Here is a 9,648-nt window from a genome sequence, read left to right on the forward strand (position 1 = left end):
CTTTGTGTTGTGTGACAAAACAACAACGCATTGCTAACATTAGATTGCACTCAACAGTATTTAGTCTGCCTTCACCTCAAAAGATATGTATTCATCCCCACTACAGTCATGATATACTATATACTGCTATTTCTATTGGGGGGTTTATTACCATTTTCATTATATATATATTTGACTTAGTCCTGCATGTTGAAGCCTAAGATTTTCACTGTATCACAGCTCTAACCCTGTACATACTAAACGCTGTACCCTGCCATCACAGCTCTAACCCTGTACATACTAAACGCTGTACCCTGCAATCACAGCTCTAACCCTGTACATACTAAACGCTGTACCCTGCCATCACAGCTCTAACCCTGTACATACTAAACGCTGTACCCTGCAATCACAGCTCTAACCCTGTACATACTAAACGCTGTACCCTGCAATCACAGCTCTAACCCTGTACATACTAAACGCTGTACCCTGCAATCACAGCTCTAACCCTGTACATACTAAACGCTGTACCCTGCAATCACAGCTCTAACCCTGTACATACTAAACGCTGTACCCTGCCATCACGGCTCTAACCCTGTACATACTAAACGCTGTACCCTGCCATCACAGCTCTAACCCTGTACATACTAAACGCTGTACCCTGCCATCACAGCTCTAACCCTGTACATACTAAACGCTGTACCCTGCCATCACAGCTCTAACCCTGTACATACTAAACGCTGTACCCTGCCATCACAGCTCTAACCCTGTACATACTAAACGCTGTACCCTGCCATCACAGCTCCAAAATGTAGGATGCTATTTATACACCATTTTCCAAGAAAAAAAATCTAAAAATGGGACAATTACTAATGAGCAGCTAATAACATTCGCAAATTAATTTAATCTCATCACATCAAATAATCACAAACTGCACTTGAAGTTGTCCAGTCAGTCATTATAATTAACAAAACACCTCTCTCTCTCTCTCTCTCTCTCTCTCACTCCCCCCCTCTCTCTCTCTCTCTCTCTCTCTCTCTCTCTCTCTCTCTCTCTCTCTCTCTCTCTCACACTCTCTCTCCCCCTCTCTCTCTCTCTCACTCTCTCTCCCTCCCTCTCTCTCTCTCTCTCTCTTTCTCCCCCTCTCTCTCTCTCTCTCACACTCTCTCTCTCCCCCCCCTCTCTCTCTCTCTCTCTCTCTCTCTCTCTCTCTCACGCTCTCTCTCCCCCTCCCCCCTCTCTCTCTCTCTCACTCTCTCTCCTCCCCCCTCTCTCTCTCTCTCTCTCTCTCTCTCTCACACTCTCTCTCCCCCCCTCTCTCAATTCAATTCAATGTGCTTTATTGGCATGACGTAACAATGTACATATTGCCAAAGCTTACAAAATAAATAAAAATGAGAATCAAAATTATCAACGGGACAACAGCAACAACAATAACCAGGGGTCAAAATAACCATACATTCAACAATAACAATATGTATACAGTAGAGGACATGTGCAGGTTGGTTGGTCTGTCAGACACGGCCTCTCATCTTATGGCAGGCAGCAGTGTAGTGCGCTGCCAAGTCACAGCTCTCTGCGTCCTCCCCCAACAGGACGGCAGCTACATAAAGTAGTCCCATGCAGTTCCCATAATTGTTATGCAAATGAGCCTCCATACTTCATTGAGAAATAATTTTGTCAAGACCCAGTCTCTTTGGACACAGAGCCTGTTTTCTTAAACCCCTGTTATTGCTCTGCAGGCACTGTATAGAACTGTTGAATGGGAGAGAGCAGTTACTATGTCTGTCTCTGCTATCTATTCATTTATTCCCACAGACAGTTAATAGTTGCAGAACATTTGATTCATCTTTTTCAATAGGTAGGAAACAAGCTATGATACCACATTTATAAATGTATACAAATACTTGTTTGTCTAGTTATTATTTTGTTTGTTTATTACTACCATTTTGTTCCTTGATTCTTCAGAAGTTTTGACGGACTGTCAAAAGCAGATGTATTTTCTGATGAAATAGAGGTAGAGAGCTATAGTAGTAGTAGATATACCGCCCTGACTCTTTTTTTTTTTTTTTTTACTCTTCATATATATAGACTGTTGATGACTCTTTAAATATAGACTGTTGATGACTCATAGACTGTTGATGACTCATAGACTGTTGATGACTCATAGACTGTTGATGACTCATAGACTGTTGATTACTCTTCATATATATAGACAGTTGATGACTCTTCATATATAAAGACTGTTGATTACTCTTCATATATATAGACAGTTGATTACTCTTCATATATATAGACTGTTGATTACTCTTCATATATATAGCCTGTTGATGACTCTTCATATATAAAGACTGTTGATTGCTCTTCATATATAAAGACTGTTGATGACTCTTCATATATATAGACAGTTGATGACTCTTTAATAAATCACATTATTTGTGCAGTATATCAACGATGATTGGACACTTCGCCGCTTCGACTACATCAGAATAAAACTGCAAGCCCCGTCAGTCAAGGCATTTACATTTTGTCGGTGGAAGCCTTGGTTTTCATATCATGCTAATGCACTCAGACACACAGGCACACTAGTGTAAAGATGGGTTCCTATGTTCCAGACTTCTATAATGAATCCCAAATGGCACCCTATTCCCTATAGAGTGCACTACAAATTAGTGAATGAAATAGACAATAGTTTGTCATGTGGGACAAACGTCAAGACTTCTCCTCAGTTGTCCTGCAGCCTCAGCCTGACTGGCTGGAAGGAGAGGGACCACCCACCTACCAGTATGGGGGCCCTTTGGTCAACACTGTGTACTGCATCACAAATAGCACCCTATTCCCTATAGAGTGCACTACTTTAGACCAGAGAGTCTTCACCTCTCGTTGTCTAAAATTGTCCAACAACTGTCTGTCTGTTCTAAATCCATCTGGACCGGTATGACTTATCTCAACTGTCTCTGTTCTACATCCATCTGGACCGGTGTGACTTATCTCAACTGTCTCTGTTCTACATCCATCTGGACCGGTGTGACTTATCTCAACTGTCTCTGTTCTACATCCATCTGGACCGGTATGACTTATCTCAACTGTCTCTGTTCTAAATCCATCTGGACCGGTATGACTTATCTCAACTGTCTCTGTTCTATATCCATCTGGACCGGTGTGACTTATCTCAACTGTCTCTGTTCTACATCCATCTGGACCGGTGTGACTTATCTCAACTGTCTCTGTTCTATATCCATCTGGACCGGTGTGACTTATCTCAACTGTCTCTGTTCTACATCCATCTGGACCGGTGTGACTTATCTCAACTGTCTCTGTTCTATATCCATCTGGACCGGTATGACTTATCTCAACTGTCTCTGTTCTACATCCATCTGGACCGGTGTGACTTATCTCAACTGTCTCTGCTCTACATCCATCTGGACCGGTGTGACTTATCTCAACTGTCTCTGTTCTATATCCATCTGGACCGGTGTGACTTATCTCAACTGTCTCTGTTCTACATCCATCTGGACCGGTGTGACTTATCTCAACTGTCTCTGTTCTATATCCATCTGGACCGGTGTGACTTATCTCAACTGTCTCTGTTCTACATCCATCTGGACCGGTGTGACTTATCTCAACTGTCTCTGTTCTAAATCCATCTGGACCGGTATGACTTATCTCAACTGTCTCTGCTCTACATCCATCTGGACCGGTGTGACTTATCTCAACTGTCTCTGTTCTACATCCATCTGGACCGGTGTGACTTATCTCAACTGTCTCTGTTCTAAATCCATCTGGACCGGTGTGACTTATCTCAACTGTCTCTGTTCTACATCCATCTGGACCGGTATGACTTATCTCAACTGTCTCTGTTCTACATCCATCTGGACCGGTGTGACTTATCTCAACTGTCTCTGTTCTATATCCATCTGGACCGGTATGACTTATCTCAACTGTCTCTGTTCTACATCCATCTGTATGACTTATCTCAACTGTCTCTGTTCTACATCCATCTGGACGGTGTGATCTCAACTGTCTCTGTTCTACATCCATCTGGACCGGTGTGACTTATCTCAACTGTCTCTGTTCTACATCCATCTGGACCGGTGTGACTTATCTCAACTGTCTCTGCTCTACATCCATCTGGACCGGTGTGACTTATCTCAACTGTCTCTGTTCTACATCCATCTGGACCGGTGTGACTTATCTCAACTGTCTCTGTTCTAAATCCATCTGGACCGGTGTGACTTATCTCAACTGTCTCTGTTCTATATCCATCTGGACCGGTGTGACTTATCTCAACTGTCTCTGTTCTACATCCATCTGGACCGGTGTGACTTATCTCAACTGTCTCTGTTCTACATCCATCTGGACCGGTGTGACTTATCTCAACTGTCTCTGTTCTACATCCATCTGGACCGGTGTGACTTATCTCAACTGTCTCTGTTCTAAATCCATCTGGACCGGTGTGACTTATCTCAACTGTCTCTGTTCTATATCCATCTGGACCGGTATGACTTATCTCAACTGTCTCTGTTCTATATCCATCTGGACCGGCGTGACTTATCTCAACTGTCTCTGTTCTATATCCATCTGGACCGGTGTGACTTATCTCAACTGTCTCTGTTCTACATCCATCTGGACCGGTATGACTTATCTCAACTGTCTCTGTTCTAAATCCATCTGGACCGGTATGACTTATCTCAACTGTCTCTGTTCTACATCCATCTGGACCGGTATGACTTATCTCAACTGTCTCTGTTCTACATCCATCTGGACCGGCGTGACTTATCTCAACTGTCTCTGTTCTATATCCATCTGGACCAGCGTGACTTATCTCAACTGTCTCTGTTCTATATCCATCTGGACCGGTGTGACTTATCTCAACTGTCTCTGTTCTATATCCATCTGGACCGGTGTGACTTATCTCAACTGTCTCTGTTCTACATCCATCTGGACCGGTGTGACTTATCTAAACTGTCTCTGTTCTACATCCATCTGGACCGGTGTGACTTATATCAACTGTCTCTGTTCCATATCCATCTGGACCGGTGTGTATTGGAGATGTGTTTTATTTTCAATGTAATTAATTAAAAATGTAAAATTACAGAATATTATAATGGTTAAATAAAAGTGAGTCTTATTGAAGGCTGTACAAATGTTAGAAAAGGTATTGTGTCATATTACATCATGTACTATACATCTTCTCAAGGAGCAGTTTTCCATGGGAGAGTTTGTGTGCCCCCTACAGTACTTTAAGTAGGTCACGTAAACAATGAACACACACACACACACACACACACACACACACACACACACACACACACACACACACACACACACACACACACACACACACACACACACACACACACACACACACACACACACACACACACACACGTAAACAATGAACACACACACACACACACGTAAACAATGAACACACACACACACACACACACACACACACACACACACACACACACACACACACACACACACACACACGTAAACAATGAACACACACACACACACATAAACAATGAACACACACACACACGTAAACAATGAACACACACACACACACACACACACACACACACACACACACACACACACACACACACACACACGTAAACAATGAACACACACACACACACACACACACACACACACACACACACACACACACACACACACACACACACACACACACACACACACACACACACACACACACGTAAACAATGAACACACACACACATTTAATATTAAATTGCTCTCCTTTTCTCCTGTTTTAACCAAAGCAAGATTAGGGTTAGGTTTAGAGTTAACTTAATCCTAACCTAAAAAAATGTCTCAGCTGGTAGCGCATGGTGCTGCCAACACCAGGGTTGTGGGTTCGATTCCCACAGGGGACCAGTATGAAAATGTGTGCACTCAGTAAATTCCCCTGGATAAAATCCTCCACAAATACATAAAGCTATAAAAATGTTTGTGTTATTTTTGTTTTCTTTTTTTTTGTGGGCACTGAAGTCACCACATGATAGACCGTGACATAACAGTATACAAACCATGTGAGATTTAACTTGACAAAGGAAGAACACAACACACAAGCTCTGACTTGCATCCCTCTACAAGGCTCACATTACGTGTTGTATCTTAGCATGACCTTTCTTGTGTGTCAGAGTTTGGTTTCTGGGAGTCAATTCAACAACAAGGGTTGGTGAAGTACCTGTTACGTCACGGTTTCTACGGCTCAACCAACCAGAATCAGACATGGGTTTTGTTACAGTAAGCCATGGGTTTTGTTACAGTAAGCCATGGGGTTGTGTTACAGTAAGCCATGGGTTTGTTACAGTAAGCCATGGGGTTTTGTTACAGTAAGCCATGGGGTTTTGTTACAGTAAGCCATGGGTTTTGTTACAGTAAGCCATGGGGTTTTGTTACAGTAAGCCATGGGGTTGTGTTACAGTAAGCCATGGGGTTTTGTTACAGTAAGCCATGGGGTTTTGTTACAGTAAGCCATGGGGTTTTGTTACAGTAAGCCATGGGGTTTTGTTACAGTAAGCCATGGGGTTTTGTTACAGTAAGCCATGGGGTGTTGTTACAGTAAGCCATGGTGTTTTGTTACAGTAAGCCATGGGGTTTTATTACAGTAAGCCATGGGGTTTTGTTACAGTAAGCCATGGGGTTTTGTTACAGTAAGCCATTGGGTTTTATTACAGTAAGCCATGGGGTTTTGTTACAGCCATGGGGTTTTGTAAGCCATGGGGTTTTGTTACAGTAAGCCATGGGTTTTGTTACAGTAAGCCATGGGTTTTGTTACAGTAAGCCATGGGGTTTTGTTACAGTAAGCCATGGGGTTTTGTTACAGTAAGCCATGGGGTTTTGTTACAGTAAGCCATGGGGTTTTGTTACAGTAAGCCATGGGTTTTGTTACAGTAAGCCATGGGGTTTTGTTACAGTAAGCCATGGGGTTTTGTTACAGTAAGCCATGGGGTTTTGTTACAGTAAGCCATGGGGTTTTGTTACAGTAAGCCATGGGGTTGTGTTACAGTAAGCCATGGGGTTTTGTTACAGTAAGCCATGGGTTTTGTTACAGTAAGCCATGGGGTTTTGTTACAGTAAGCCATGGGGTTTTGTTACAGTAAGCCATGGGGTTTTGTTACAGTAAGCCATGGGGTTTTGTTACAGTAAGCCATGGGGTTTTGTTACAGTAAGCCATGGGTTTTGTTACAGTAAGCCATGGGGTTTTGTTACAGTAAGCCATGGGGTTGTGTTACAGTAAGCCATGGGGTTTTGTTACAGTAAGCCATGGGGTTTTGTTACAGTAAGCCATGGGGTTTTGTTACAGTAAGCCATGGGGTTTTGTTACAGTAAGCCATGGGGTTTTGTTACAGTAAGCCATGGGGTTTTGTTACAGTAAGCCATGGGGTTTTATTACAGTAAGCCATGGGGTTTTGTTACAGTAAGCCATGGGGTTTTGTTACAGTAAGCCATTGGGTTTTATTACAGTAAGCCATGGGGGTTTGTTACAGTAAGCCATGGGGTTTTGTTACAGTAAGCCATGGGGTTTTGTTACAGTAAGCCATGGGTTTTGTTACAGTAAGCCATGGGGTTTTGTTACAGTAAGCCATGGGTTTGTTACAGTAAGCCATGGGTTTGTTACAGTAAGCCATGGGTTTGTTACAGTAAGCCATGGGTTTTGTTACAGTAAGCCATGGGTTTGTTACAGTAAGCCATGGGTTTGTTACAGTAAGCCATGGGTTTGTTACAGTAAGCCATGGGTTTGTTACAGTAAGCCATGGGGTTGTGTTACAGTAAGCCATGGGGTTTTGTTACAGTAAGCCATGGGTTTTGTTACAGTAAGCCATGGGGTTTTGTTACAGTAAGCCATGGGGTTTTGTTACAGTAAGCCATGGGGTTCTGTTACAGTAAGACATGGGTTTTGTTACAGTAAGCCATGGGTTTTGTTACAGTAAGCCATGGGGTTTTGTTACAGTAAGCCATGGGGTTTTGTTACAGTAAGCCATGGGGTTTTGTTACAGTAAGCCATGGGGTTTTGTTACAGTAAGCCATGGGTTTGTTACAGTAAGCCATGGGGTTTTGTTACAGTAAGCCATGGGGTTTTGTTACAGTAAGCCATGGGGTTTTGTTACAGTAAGCCATGGGGGTTTGTTACAGTAAGCCATGGGGTTTTGTTACAGTAAGCCATGGGGTTTTGTTACAGTAAGCCATGGGGGTTTGTTACAGTAAGCCATGGGGTTTTATTACAGTAAGCCATGGGTTTTGTTACAGTAAGCCATGGGTTTGTTACAGTAAGCCATGGGTTTGTTACAGTAAGCCATGGGTTTGTTACAGTAAGCCATGGGTTTGTTACAGTAAGCCATGGGTTTGTTACAGTAAGCCATGGGTTTGTTACAGTAAGCCATGGGTTTGTTACAGTAAGCCATGGGGTTTTGTTACAGTAAGCCATGGGGTTTTGTTACAGTAAGCCATGGGGTTTTGTTACAGTAAGCCATGTTTCTTTTTACAGTAAGCCATGTTTTTTTTACAGTAAGCCATGTCTTTTTTTATTACAGCAAGCCATGGGTTTTCACCCTATCTGTGTGTGTGTACCACTTTTTTTTAAATGCGATCCTCTGGGGATCCAATCTTGTTGTATATTTTTTTTACCCAAATAAATGCAATTAAAATGAACTTCCTTAAGTTATCAACTTATGATATTGAGATCCCATTGGCACTTATACCTGTGCAGTAACACTTTTTAACTACTACAACATTGGTGAGCAAGATGGCATTGACAGAGTGTCGCCTCGCTTCTAGTCCTTAAGAAACTATACAGTATTTTATGTATTATTTCTTACATTGTTAACCCAGATTATCTTAAGTGTTATTACAAACAGCCGGGAGGAACTTTCCCCAAGCGGATCCTTTGTTCGAACCACCCAAGGGATTCGAACTGATTCCAGAAGCTGACCCAAAATAACATCACCGCAGAAGAAGTAGACGGAGCGGCCTTCTGGTCAGACTTCAGAGGCGCGCACACCACCCACCGCTTCCGAGTATATTACTCGCCAATGTCTAGTCTCTAGATAACAATGTAGCCGAAATTAGGGCCATGACGGCCCTCCAGGAACTTCACTGGAAACCATATATCCTGAGGCTGCATTGATTGTAAATGGGGATTTTAACAAAGCAAAATCGTGGACCAGGCTACCTACAATGCCTTGCAAATGTCTTCATCCCCCTTGGCATTTTTCCTACTTTGTGGCATTATAACCTGGAATTAAAATGGATTTTAATTTTAATTTCATGTCATGGACATACGTAAAACCGTTAAATTGGTGAAGTGAAATGGAAAAAATATTTGTTTCAAAAAAGTATAAAAATGAAAAACTGAAAAGTGGTGTGTATATGTATTCACCTCCTTTACTATGAAGCCCCTAAAAAAGATCTGGTGCAATCAATGACCTTCAGAAGTCACGTAATCAGTTACAGTTGAAGTCAGAAGTTTACATACATGTATGTATGTCATTAAACTTGTTTTTTAACCACTTCACAAATTTCTTGTTAACAAAATATGTTAACAAGTAATTTTTCCAACAATTGTTTACAGACAGATTATTTCACTTGTAATTCACTGTATCACAATTCCAGTGGGTCAGAAGTTTACAT

The sequence above is a fragment of the Oncorhynchus masou genome, chromosome 13 (genome assembly GCF_036934945.1).
Source record: "Oncorhynchus masou masou isolate Uvic2021 chromosome 13, UVic_Omas_1.1, whole genome shotgun sequence".
Classification (NCBI taxonomy): Eukaryota; Metazoa; Chordata; class Actinopteri; order Salmoniformes; family Salmonidae; genus Oncorhynchus; species Oncorhynchus masou.